Source organism: Cupressus sempervirens, chromosome 3 (genome assembly GCF_028749045.1).
Source record: "Cupressus sempervirens isolate cs-2001-9-10 chromosome 3, ASM2874904v1, whole genome shotgun sequence".
Lineage (NCBI taxonomy): Eukaryota > Viridiplantae > Streptophyta > Pinopsida > Cupressales > Cupressaceae > Cupressus > Cupressus sempervirens.
This window is the reverse complement of record NC_143120.1, coordinates 36010790-36024887: the sequence shown is the minus strand read 5'-3', so window position 1 is coordinate 36024887 and position 14098 is coordinate 36010790. Positions and strand designations below refer to the sequence as shown.

Genomic DNA, 14098 nt, shown 5'->3' with positions numbered 1-14098 from the left:
TAGATCTTGGGAAGATGTGAGCATGGATTTTGCTCTTGGATTGCCTAGAACTCAAAGAGGTAATAATTCTATTTTGCTAGTAGTTGATAGATTTTTAAAAATTACACATTTCATACCTTGTAAGAAGACCTCTAATGTATTACACGTAGCTGAGTTATTTTTTGAGGAAGTCGTAAGATTATATGGTCTTCCTAAGACTATTTTTTTAGATAGAGACACTAAGTTTACTAGTTACTTTTGGAGAACACCTAGGAAAAAGATGAATACAAAGTTAAAGTTTAGTTCTGAATTTCACCCTCAGACAGATGGCCAAACTAAAGTAGTAAATAAATTTTTTGGTAACTTACTAAGATGCTTAGTTGGAGATAAGCTTACTAATTGGGATTTCTTCTTGGCATAAGTAGAGTTTGCATACAATAATTTTGTGAATAGAAGCACTAAGAGCATATCATTTGGAATTATTAATGGATTTCATCCTAAAGGAACCACAAAGTTAAGAGAATTGTCTACTAAGACAAGGAGTGTTGAAACAATGGACTTTGAAGTTTTCATGAAGGCTTTACACGAGGAAGTTAAAAGAAATTTGGAAGACAACAATCAGAAGTATAAGTAGAGAGTTGATAAAAAGAAGAGACACAAGTATTTTGAAGTTGGTGATGAGGTTATGATTTATTTGATGAAGAATAGATTTCTAGTTTGTACCTACAGTAAGCTAAAAATGCAGAAGTTTAAACCTTGAGATTTTGAAGAAATTTGACATTGAAAATGCCTATGAAGTGGAATTACTAGAGGATATGTATATTGCCTATATTTAACCTTTCAAATATCTTTGAGTATTATGAATTAGAAGATGATAATGATAGTAACATGGATTATCCTAGAAAGTAGAAAGAAGACATTGAAAATATTCTAAATAGTAGAGTAAGAAAGAGTAACAGAGGAAAGGATTACATGGAATACCTAGTTTAGTGAAAAGACAAGACAAACCAATTGAAGATAGTTCATGGATTACACAAGTTGAATTGGATTTTTATGATTCAGGTCATAGTACGAGAAGTGTCCAATGTGGAAATCATTTCTTTATATACCCAACATAGATGCATGCGTTTCATCTATCTTGCTCGTCATAGCTTGGATTACCCAACAAAGTGATCCATTGCTAGACATCTCCACCAACCAGGTTGCAGGCTTGGTTTGAAGTTTAATTAGGAGAATAATAATGAGTGTGTCAAGATTGAAGAAGATGGTGGACATGGAAGCATGGCAAAAATCACAGAGGGCCGAGGGTCCAGCAAACATCTTGGCCACTGGAGCCGCTAATCCTCCCAACGTAATTCAACAAAGCTCTTATCCAGACTATTACTTCCGCATAACGAAAAATGAACACAAGGCCCAACTGAAGGAGAAGTTCAAGAGAATGTTTAAGTCCAGTACATACGGCCAGACTTATATCATATACAACAATACCTTACTAGTTTAGATTTCTAAGATTCAATGGTTACAAGGACCACGTTGTTTATGTTGCAGGCGAGAAGTAGATGATAAAGAAGAGATACATGTACCTGACGGAGGAGATATTGAAGGAAAACCCTAATTTGTGCGCCTACATGGCGCCTTCATTGGATGCACGGCAAGACATGGTGGTGGAAGGGGTTCCCCGACTGGGCAAAGAGGCGGCCAAAGAAGCTATTAAGGACTGGGGTCAGCCCAAGTCGAAGATCACCCACCTAATATTCTGCACAACCAGCGGAGTAGATATGCTGGGTGCAGATTACCAGCTCACAAAGCTGCTTGGCCTCAGCCCATGTGTGAAGAGAGTGATGATGTATCAGCAGGGCTACTTTGCCGGAGGGACGGTCCTGCGAGTGGCCAAAGACCTCGCCGAAAATAACCGGGGAGCACGAGTTCTGATCATTTGCAATGAGATCACAGCCGTCACTTTCCGGGGACCTGATGACACCCACTTTGACAGTCTCGTTGGGCAGGCTCTCTTTGACGATGGTGCGGCAGCGGTGATTGTGGGAGCTGACCCGATCGAGGGAATTGAGAAGCCCTGTTTCCAACTACTGTGGACTGCGCAGACCATTCTTCCAGACAGCGAGGGAGCCATCGATGGGCATCTGAGAGAGGCCGGGCTGACGTTCCATTTGTTGAAGGACGTGCCCAGGTTGATCTCGAAGAACATCGAGAAGGCTCTTGTGGAGGCATTCGGGCAGTTTGATAATTGGAATGAGCTCTTCTGGATTGTGCACCCAGGAGGGCCTGCTATTCTGGATCAAGTGGAGTCCAAATTAGAATTGGGTGCGGAGAAGGATTGGAGATGGGAGTGCTCTTTGGGTTTGGACCCGGACTCACTGTCGAGACCGTAGTTCTCAAGAGCGTTCCTCTCCCATCGTAAACAAGCCTAATTTCTCTACAACACGACATGCAAATGGTGGAGAATTTATATATATTTTATTTTCAAGGTGATAAGCTCGAATCTTATACTAATAAGGTATGCTTAATATTAAAGAGATTATTTAGTTCCTCCTACATGGTAGTATAAGAGCCTCCTACACTATTCAAATCATTTGTAAACCTGAATAATATCATCGCATAGATATCTTAAACTACAAGATCAGATAAATGTAGTCTAAGGCAGAAACTTAGCATTAAGTTTAAGCTATTCTATTTTAAATAAACATAAATCAATTCTATTACATATATAAATGATGTAAATATTTTTTTTTATGAAGGAAAGGATTGATGTGTGATATTGTACGAAGGTCATTTGAAAGAAAGGATGTTCAATATCTAACAAATGTTTTCATTGAAAATAAGCAAAATTAAGGTTTGTAATTGTTTATCACATTTTTTAATAATATTCTAGTACTCAAGTCTATTTTAAATATCTGTATAGAACTCTAGTCTATCAAATTGGTATAAGAGTCAAACATGTCCTAAATCCATCACAGGAGGGTCTAAGAATATGAAAGTGCTCTTTTGGTTTAGACCCAAATTCACTCTTGAGATCATAGAACATTCATCTCCTATCATAAAATGACAAAATATCTCTATAAGACAATATACAAATGATAGAGAATTCATATTCTTTCTTTAAGAGGTGATAAGCTTGAATCTAGCACTAATACTTGGTATGCGTACTTCATATCAAATATATAACGTAGTTCCTCCTACATGCTAGTATAAGAGTATCATATTCTATTTCAACCATTTGAAGAGGTAGATTAGATCATCACATAGATACTTTGAATCAGAAGATCAAATAAATGAAGTAATTGAAGGTTGCAATAAATTTTGTATTACTTTCTCAAGTTGATTTTGAACCACCATATTTTGAAAACACATGTTCTAATGAGGTTTGGATGCAAGAAATGAAAGAAGAGATGGATTCAATTCATAGGAATGAGACTTGGGAGCTTGTAGAAATTCCACATGAGAAGAAGAAGATTGGCACCAAATGGATCTACAAGATTAAGTATAACAATGATGTGAGTGTTGAAAGACATAAGGTAAGATTACTCACTAAAGGTTTTACTCAAAGGTATGGCATTGATTTTGAAGAAATGTTTGCACCAGTAGCAAGACAAGGGACTATTAAGATGTTAATCTCTCTTGTATCTTAGAAGAAATGGAGTATTCATCACATGGGTAGTTGGAAGAGGAATTATATGTGGGGAAGCCACAAGGTTTTGAAGTTCAATACAAATAAGATCATGTCTACAAGTTGAAGAAGGCAGTGTATGGTCTCAAACAAACACCACGAGCATGGATATGCTTAGATTGATGGGTATTTTCAGTAGAATGGCTTCAAAAGAAGTAAGAGTGGACCTACCTTTTACTACAAACAAGAAGATAATGATATTATCATTGTAAGTTGTATATTGATAATTTATTTTATATGGGTAGTTGTTCTAAAATGAAAGATGAATTCAAATCTATCATGTGATGGATGAATTTGAGATGAAAGATCTTGGTCTCATGAAATATTTTCTTGGAATGGAGGTTTATCAAGGTAAGGATTAAATTTTTATTTGTCAAACAAAGTCTACAAAGAATATGTTGAAGAAATTTGATATCCCTGATTGTAAACCTCTTTCCACTCCATTTCCACATGGAGTTGTGTTATGTAGAGAAGATGGTACTGAATTAGTTGATGAGACATATTATAGAAGTATTATTGGGAGTTTGATGTTTATAATCCACACAAGACTTGATATTGCTTATTCAATTTCTCTTATTTCAAGGTACATGACAAATCCTTCAAAGATACACATGAAAGAAGCCAAAAAGACTTTGAGATATGTGAAAGGAACTATCAAATTTGGTATTCATTACTACTCTTATGAAACATTCAATCTTGTTTGATTTAGTGATTCAGATTGGGGAGGTAGTATAAATGACCATAAGCCTACATCTTGAAACTATTTATCTTTTGGTTCTGGTTTGATTACATGGAGTTCAAAGAAACAAAGCATTATTTCCCTCTCATCTATAAAAGTAGAGTATGTTGCAGTTACTTTAGCTGGCACACAAGCTCTTTAGCTAAGAAAAAGTTCTTGTAGAAATTGAGGAGAAGAAAATTCATCCTAAAATAATTTATTGTGACAATGTAAGTGCTATTAAGTTAACTTGAAAAATCTAGTTCACAACAGGACAAAACATTTTGATCTAAAGTATCATTTTATCTGTGAATTGGTATAGAAAAAGGAAGTTGAATTAAAACACATAAACTCACAAGATCAACTAGCATATATCTTCACCCAAACAATTGAAAATAATTAGTTTTTGTTTTTTGTAATCATATTATGAGTTCACTCACCATCAAGGGGTAGCATATGGATAAGTAATGTTGTTAGAAAAAAAGGTTTGGAGACTACTTTTGGTTAGTTTTTTAGTTTTTATGCAAATAAAGAATGTTCTGAAATATGCATATTTATATTTAGAATTTAGTTTTATTTCTTTTTAGATTCATTTCTTAGCAAATAAAACATGTCTAGATACATGTGTATCTAGTTTTTTTCTCACTTTTTCCTCTAACTGTGAATTCTTTCTATTCAAGCTTTTGTAATCTTTTTAAGTAGTGTTTCAATAAAAGTTATATTTTCACAATTTATTCTTTTCTAAAATCTACAATAATCACAAGGACATGTAACAATATCTCCTCACAGGACGAGAACACACATTTAAATGGTTAGAGAAATCAAGAGTATGAGTGCAGATTTATAACATTACCAGTGCTTCCAATCCTTCATAGAGTTTTACTACCGACTATAGGGTTCATTATCTTCTCTTTCATTACTGTATATATAGATCTTTTGTGAAATTTTCATCTATATTCAAGCACAAAAGATATTTTTCAGTCGTATCCTTACCATGTCTCCATTGTTCTCATGCCCAGTCATATGAGTGCTCTGATACCATACATCATACATAAAATTGATAAATATGTCATAATTGTTCTAACCAAAAATTACATATAGTTAACTAGAAACTATTAATTATTTATAGAAAATGAAGCATCAACCTTTAGAAATTAACTATGCCAATAGTCTCTTGCCACAAATCTTAAAGAGAGCACAACCCATTTTGTCAACATTGGAGTTAAGAGGTACAACCAAACCTATGTTAAGGAGATAGAAGGAAAGAGCACAATGATGCATGAAAGCTCATAGATTAGGATAGGTCCCCATGCTATTATTTAGCTTATTTCTACTAGTAGCAGTTGCTCAATGTTTTAAGGCATATATTATGGAGCTAATGACCCCATGCATAAAACATTTGTACTTATTTCTAAGAAAAATTATTAAATTTTATTTAAAAATGTAATTTTAGTTTCAGAGCTTGAAAAAAATTCTAAAAGTGGAATTGGAGGAAAAGAAATAGGAGATTGAAAAACTTGGTGAAGACATGTGTGCTATTATTTAATGTTTGACAATTTAAAATGTATGAGAAGTTAAAAAAATATTTGACAAAAAATCTTATAAGACCCATAAGATTGATTTGTATTGAATATGTAAAAGGTGGATTAAGACAAATCTATGAAAATGTAGATGTTTTCTAATATGAACCTTGATAATAATTTTGTGTTGGTATATTGCAACTTATCGTGTTTCTTATCATGATGAATTTTTTAGCTACATTTGTACATGTGTAGACCAACCTTTGTAGCTAGAAAAAAAACTCGATAAATAAGTGGTTGTGTATGTGAAATAAAAATACATTAAAATTTTCTCTTCATTGAAGAATAAAAAAGAAGTGGATAGTTGTGTAACTATATTTCATAACTATATTAGATTGTCTAGTTGAATAAATGTGTTGCTTTTATAACTATGTGTTAGCAATGAATTACATATATACCCCATTTCAAAACTCCCCACTCTACAACTTAAACACTATCCATGTGTATTGGTCACTACTTTTGCTAAAACTATAACCCATACTATCACATTGTCACGAGTTTTACGAGGCTCAAAGTAGTGAGAGTAGCTCCAATTAGGTGCTCAAAAGATGAGGGCAAGTAGACATGTGTTGAGTGAGTATGGGAACATGTCCAACACCTTGCATTGTGTATATTGGATGAAATTAGGAATTCTTCAGTAGAAAAGGGGTGTGCAAGGGATTGGAGATGGGAGTGCTTTTTGGGTTTTGACCTGGAATCATTGTAGAGATCATAGTTCTCAAGGGAATTCTTCTTTTTCCACAACAAAATATTTTTACTAAATGACTAGTAAACAAGTTATAAGTATTGAAAATATTTTTTAATGCTTTATGCATATTAGGAATACACAATAGTTTTATATATTATAATTTATTTATAAATAAAAAGGTATTATCGAATAGATGTCATATAATAGACTATATATAATGTATTTATTTCTAATTTTGCATATGTCATAGACTATACAAATATATCATTTCCATTTTGAAATGAAATAGTTCACTTCCTTTATCAAAATCATATTCAATTTCATTATAGTTTAGATGCAAAATTTCATTCCATGTCCACTGTATTTCATCATATTATATATGCCATGAGATAGAGACATCAAAGGTAAAATTAATTTTCAACAATTTAACCAATCATTTGGTATAAATAATATTTCACAATGGGATTTTGAATAACATGTGTATGTTGGATTTTCTAAAGGAACCTCTAAAATAATTTTTTCCATCCAGCTCAAATGGAAATAATAAAAAAATTGTTTTCCTTAATCTTATTTTTTTATTGAATTTTTTTGTAAACGTGATTATAATAGGGAGGTCCATTTTTCCTTTTATATTAATAAAAATTTACCGACTTTAGTTACCTTTGTCAAAAGAATAAAAAACTAAGGAGTTCAATTTTAAGTAAATCTTTTTACATTGGAATCATCTTTAAATATAATTACAATAATATTCTTATTAACTATTATGCGTGAAATGTGATCTTTATTTCCATGGTCAAATCAATTTGCAAATGTGCTCTTAAATCCAATCTATTTGTATGAAAGAATTGTTGTGTATTCATACTATTTTTGTCAGTAATAGAGTGTTTCTGCTCTACATATTATATGGCTAAAACAACTTTTCTATTAGATTTCAAAAGGGGCCTTTACTTTACTCTCTCTTTTAAGTATTGTAATCATAGAAGGGATTTAATTTTTGTGTATGGGAAAGAGTTACATGCCACCCAAGCTATGCCCATATGTTTTTTTGAGAGAGGGTATTATAAAAAAAACATGGATCACTTTGAATTAAGCTATAATATATTTTATGTCCCTCCTTTGAAAATCCCTTCACAAATTTATAGCCTTAACAAATTGAAATATTTGAGCTTGTCTTAATATAAGTGTATCTACTAAATTCTAAGAGATTTCAGCTACATTTCCATCTTAACTAATCTTGGGCGCATTGTCCAAATTTATCTTTAGGTTATTCATCAAACTTGAGAAAAATCACTTTATAATTGAGACATTGAGTGGAACCATCTCGAATGGATGACTTGTCAAAGCTCACACATCTTAATATGATTTAGAATATATTGACTCACATCATATTAACATCTTTTGACAAATTTCCAAAGCTCACATATCTTATGCTAGCCAAAAACTCTATGAATGATGTAATTTCAAGAAAAAATTGAAATCATTGACACATATTGAACTATTTGGTAATTTTTAGAGTAGACCGCCATCCCAATGCTCATTATAATCGAAAGATTTACATAATTTGTTTCATGAAGAAACATAGGAAGAGAGCTTATAAGCACCCAAAACTTGCTTGTTAGATCATTATAGTTGAAACTTGTGTGAGCTACATGATTAGAATCCTTACCACACAAGTAGAACTTTGTAAATCTATTTGCATAAGCCTCTATTTCAAATAACGTCTTTCTGACAAAACTATTTTCATTGATGTCAAAAGATTTCATGAGTATAAACAAAAACTATTTAGTATATTGTGATATTTCTATTAGGATTAAATTGCGTAGTTTTTGAGTCAAACTCATTGACCCATATTTCATGAGTAGTGATTCAACACAAATACATCTCTCATTAGAATAAATGGAACACTTAGCACTCATTGGATCTAGGTGATGCTTGTAGAGGTGAAGCACCACGACTTCCCAGAGGTCACTCATCCCAGTATTACTCTAGCTTGAGCACACTTAACTATAGAGTTTTCCCCATGGTTAAACCCACTCTTCTTGCATCCCCATTTGCAAGAAAAAGTATGATCAATGTTAAAAGTATAAAGAAAAAGTTGTCACTAAGACTATTTATAAGGAATTTGATTAGACTACAATGATGGACAATATAAGTACTACAAAATGATAAACCTCAAAGAATGACTAACTATTGAAGACAACTATGAATAAAATGAATAAAGCCCAATAGAGATGAAGCTTGGAAGATTCTGGTTCACCATTGCATTTCTTCTAGCTTCCCTGCCAATAGACCTGCATGGAAGGGGATTGGTTTTCAAACCCTTCTCATCATGCGTGAACCTGTTTTCATATAGGGCTCATTTGTTATCAAGAGCATCTGAAAAGGTTGAGAGGCTATCAAGCCTTGGCTTCATTGGTCTGGGGATAACTTTCGTAATGGCCTCTCCTTGAATCAAAAAAATATTTGGTGGTCACCCTTGTTTGCCATCTAGGGAAATCCTCTTGCCAAGACCCAAGGTGCTAGTGCTCTTCATTTTTTCAAACGTGGCATCAGAACTGCCAAAGATCTCTTTTCTAGAGTCACTATGAGTTTTAGGACTTGGGAGGACATGCAGGTTTAGTACTACCTTGTCCATGCAGATCGATAGACTTTTGACCTATTGCTTTGCTCCATCCCTGTTCATTTGGTGCACAAGGTAGGAATTTAGTTTGGTTGTCCTTGGTGGCATGACTGGAAGTGGTATCCTGACACTCCATTTGCCAACTACAAGCCCAATAAGGGATACCGATGGCTTTCGCTCCATCTTCTGATGGTAGACACGCTAAAAAAGAGATGGCATTTGCAATCTTCGCTCTCTCAATGAAAAAAATGCTTTGATACCATCTGGTGCACTATTGCTAAGCCCAAAGTTTCCCACTTTGCTTGGTGCCTTGCCTTCCAAGGTCTTCCCCTAGGGCCTCGACTCAAGCACTTTGGGGTTCCTGATCCCAAGTGCCCCTTTTGTGGTCAACCTGAGTCCTTTCTACATATTTTTTGGTTTTGTATTTTCCTAATGAGTATTGGGCTGAGGAAATTTCTTGTGCTATTTATATTTTCAATAGGAGTCCAACAAAGATTATGAGGGACATGTTTCCATAGCAAGCATGGAGCGGTAAGATTCATAGTGTTTCTCATCTCAAAGTATTTGGTTTTATTGCATATGCACATGTTCCCAAAGAAACTAGAAGTAAGTTAGATGATAAGAGTGAGAAATGCATTTTTGTTGGCTACGATGATCAATCTAAGGCATATAGGTTGTTTAATCTTATGACTAGAAAAGTCATTGTGAGTAGGGATGTTGTATTTAAAGAGGATGAATCTTGGGCTAGAAATATAGATACAAATGTTATAGGTGCTACAACAATACCATATGATGAGAATGATAAAAGGGATCATGAAGATCAAGAGGATCAACCAAGTGACCAAGAAGGAACTCCACCATGAAGTCCACAAGGAGATCACTTAGAAAAAGAAGTTGAGCATGGAGAATCTTTGAATTCACAAGTAAGTAATAATTCACACCCTATACTTGCACAATTGAGATCAAGCAAGAAAAATAGAAGGTTGAGTGAGACTTATGCTCAAGAAAGTAAATTAGATTTGCAATCAAATTTTGCTTTATTTACTCAAGATCCTATATATTTTGAAGATGCAATTAAGGAAGAACATTGGATTAATGCAATGAATGATTAAATAGAATCAATTGAGAGAAATGATACATGGGAATTAGTTGATTTGCCTTAGAACAAAGACTACATTGTGTAAAATGGATTTATAAGATTAATTTTAAATCTAATGGAGATGTAGACAAATATAAGGCAAGGTTAGTTGCTAAGGGATTTTCACTAGCATATGGGGTTGACCATAATGAGACATTTGCACCTATAGCAAGACTTGATACTGTTAGAATAGTATTAGCTATTGTAGCTCAAAACAAATGGATGGTTCATCAAATGGATGCCAAATCAGCATTTTTGAATGGATATTTGGATGAAGAAGTCTATGTGTAGCAACCACTAGGATATGAAATAAGAGGACATGAAGACAAAGTTTATAAGTTGAAGAAGGCACTCTATGGATTGAAGCAAGCTCCAGGAGCCTGGTACAACAGAATAGATTCATACATGATGAAGAATGGATTCAAGAGAAACACCAGTGAACCTACATTATATACCAAGATCAATGAACAAGGTCAAATTTTGATTGTTTGTTTATATGTTGCTGATTTGATCTTCACAGGTAATTTATCTATTGACATGTTTAAATCAACAATGAAAAGGGAATTTGAAATGATAGATCTAGGATTGATGAAATATTTTCTTGGCATTGAAGTTACTCAAAATGATAAAGGAATTTTTATTTGCCAAAGTAAATATGCAAAAGATATTTTGAAAAGATTTACATTGATAAATTGTTGTCCAGTTGCTACACCTATGGTAGTGGGCACCAAATTAAATAGAGAAGATACTGAGAAGGGTTTTGATTCAACTATATTCAGAAGACTGGTTGGTAGTCTAATGTATTTCACTACTACTCGACCAGATATTATGTATGGAGTGAGTTTAATCTCTAGATTCATGGATTCACCAAAGAACTCACATTGGCAGGTAGGGAAAAGGATTCTGAGATATATTGCAGGAACTATGAATCATGGCATTTTATATTCCACTTTAAATGACTTTTAGTTAGTTGGATATATAGATAGTGATTTTGTAGGGAATACTAAGGATAGAAGGAGTACATCAGGATATACATTTCATCTTGGGATAGGTGTTGTAGCTTTAGCATCAAAGAAGCAACCTATAGTAACTCTCTCATCAAGTGAAGCAGAGTATGTAGCAGGAACAATAGCAACATGTCAAGCAGTATGGATGCGAAGGATTTTCAAAGACTTAATGCAAGCTCAAGATGGACCTACTACAATCTATTGTGATAACAAGTCTGCAATTGTACTTTCAAAGAACCATGTGTTTCACAAGAGGACAAAGAACATTGACACAAGGTATCACTTCATTAGAGAGCTGGTTAATAGTAGTGAAATTAATCTACAGCATTGCAAATTAGAGGAGCAACTTGAAAATATCTTCACCAAGGCCTTACCACAAGTATAGTTTGAAATTTTGAAGGAGGCTCTAAGAGTTGTAAATATTAAAGAAGATTTGTAATAGTTGATGGTAGAAATTAGGGGGGAGTGCTAGAAATATTAATTTCTACTCCAATCCATCATTAAATGTTTCTAGAAGTTTAGGCTTAGGTTTAGGTTATTTTGGTTGTAATAGTGTCCAAAATTTTGTAGATAAGTGTCTTGTTGGCAAATGTTAGAAATTTCTAGAGATTACAAACTTGCCTATAAAAGGGAGTGTTGTGTATCCATTTTGAATCAATCAAAAAGTAATCAAATTCAATTAATTTTTATTGTGTCATAGCAAATTGCGTTCATATTTTCTTGTTTTCCTTTGCCCACCCATCAGTGTGGCATTTTGGAGGTGGGTCAAGTTGGAAAGGAAAAGTAGACAATAAATGAGATTTAATAAAGGATATTGTGGTAGCGATAATAAGATTGGAGAGTTAATTTTGTAAAAGTAACTACAAGAATACATAGATGGGTTCAATTATAGGAATTCCTAAGTTGTAACAATAGTGCAAAATATCCATTAATCATCAATCTGGAAAATAATATTATGTAACAAAACTTGACCAATGAAAAATCTTGCTTACTCTTGAGTCTTATCATTGACAATCATTTCTTTAGGTTTAGAAATAATGTGGTCTAGAAAGTTCTTTTTTTTCACTTGGCCTTCAAGAAAATATAGAATTCTTACTCTTGATTCTTATCCTTAACAATCATTGCTTCAAGTTTTGCACTAATGTGGCATGAAAAGTTCATTTTCTCTATCTAACCAACAAAAAAATATAGAATATTTATCCAAGATAGATAAAGAAATCATTAGAAGGACATGGACTCTCTCACTATATCAAAGGGATTAATTTACCTATTTTTCCCTTTTTCTATTGGTCCTTAGGTTGACTAGGGTTTCTAATTTTTTGTTAAAAACTAAGCTATATATCAAGAGTTTCAAACTATAAATAGAGGAAAATAAACATAGGTAAGATCCTCATTAATCATCAAATCAAAAACAATTAGAGACATAAACATAATGTGGCATGAAAAGTTCATTTTCTCTATCTAACCAACAAAAAAATATAGAATATTTATCCAAGATAGATAAAGAAATCATTAGAAGGACATGGACTCTCTCACTATATCAAAGGGATTAATTTACCTATTTTTCCCTTTTTCTATTGGTCCTTAGGTTGACTAGGGTTTCTAATTTTTTGTTAAAAACTAAGCTATATATCAAGAGTTTCAAACTATAAATAGAGGAAAATAAACATAGGTAAGATCCTCATTAATCATCAAATCAAAAACAATTAGAGACATAAACATAATGTGGCATGAAAAGTTCATTTTCTCTATCTAACCAACAAAAAAATATAGAATATTTATCCAAGATAGATAAAGAAATCATTAGAAGGACATGGACTCTCTCACTATATCAAAGGGATTAATTTACCTATTTTTCCCTTTTTCTATTGGTCCTTAGGTTGACTAGGGTTTCTAATTTTTTGTTAAAAACTAAGCTATATATCAAGAGTTTCAAACTATAAATAGAGGAAAATAAACATAGGTAAGATCCTCATTAATCATCAAATCAAAAACAATTAGAGACATAAACAAATTCTAAGTGGAAAGCACCAAAGATAACCAGGAAATTAATCAAGATATATGATACTGAGCTCCAATGTAACTACTCTACCATCCTCATCCATAAAAACCCTAGTAGTTTGAACAAGTAATAGTATCACACATTTTGCTTGCTTATCACATTCCTATTCTAGTTTAGGGGAATAAACTTTAATTGAGCATATCTTATGATAGAGCCATCACATTTGAGGGAGGAGAAGCATTCTCCATTCTTCATCATGATAGTTTGGTTGTATTTTACTATCTTTGTCAACACACAAAAAAAAAAAACTTTTTATTCCAAGATGAAGCTATTGAAAGAAACTCACTAACTATGTTTAAAATAGGAAGTAGATGTCTAGGATGAACAAAATAGATCTAATAACATCAAGTGTGAGATTATTTTAGTTATTTTAGCGTGTAAATATTCATATATGCTCCTACTTCTTTCATTGATCTGCTTCTCTATTTCTATTCTCATGGTGGCTCATGGCATAGATATCATTGAGTCAATCAAATCTACTAACTAGAACCAAATCAATAAATGCTAAAATTCTTGAAAAAGGAGAAAGAAAAAGTTGACCCAACCTATGGGTTTTCTCCATTGGAATTGGTGCAAGGAGGGATGACCAGCTAGGACCAAAGGCACACCCAACTATCCAAC

General features: G+C 33.1%; 1 pseudogene; it reads left to right on the top strand.

Moving 5' to 3' along the window:
* Nucleotides 1-1243: 1243 nt before the first annotated feature.
* LOC149564651 (chalcone synthase 7 pseudogene) lies at nucleotides 1244-6727 on the top strand (annotated as a pseudogene).
* Nucleotides 6728-14098: the final 7371 nt, after the last annotated feature.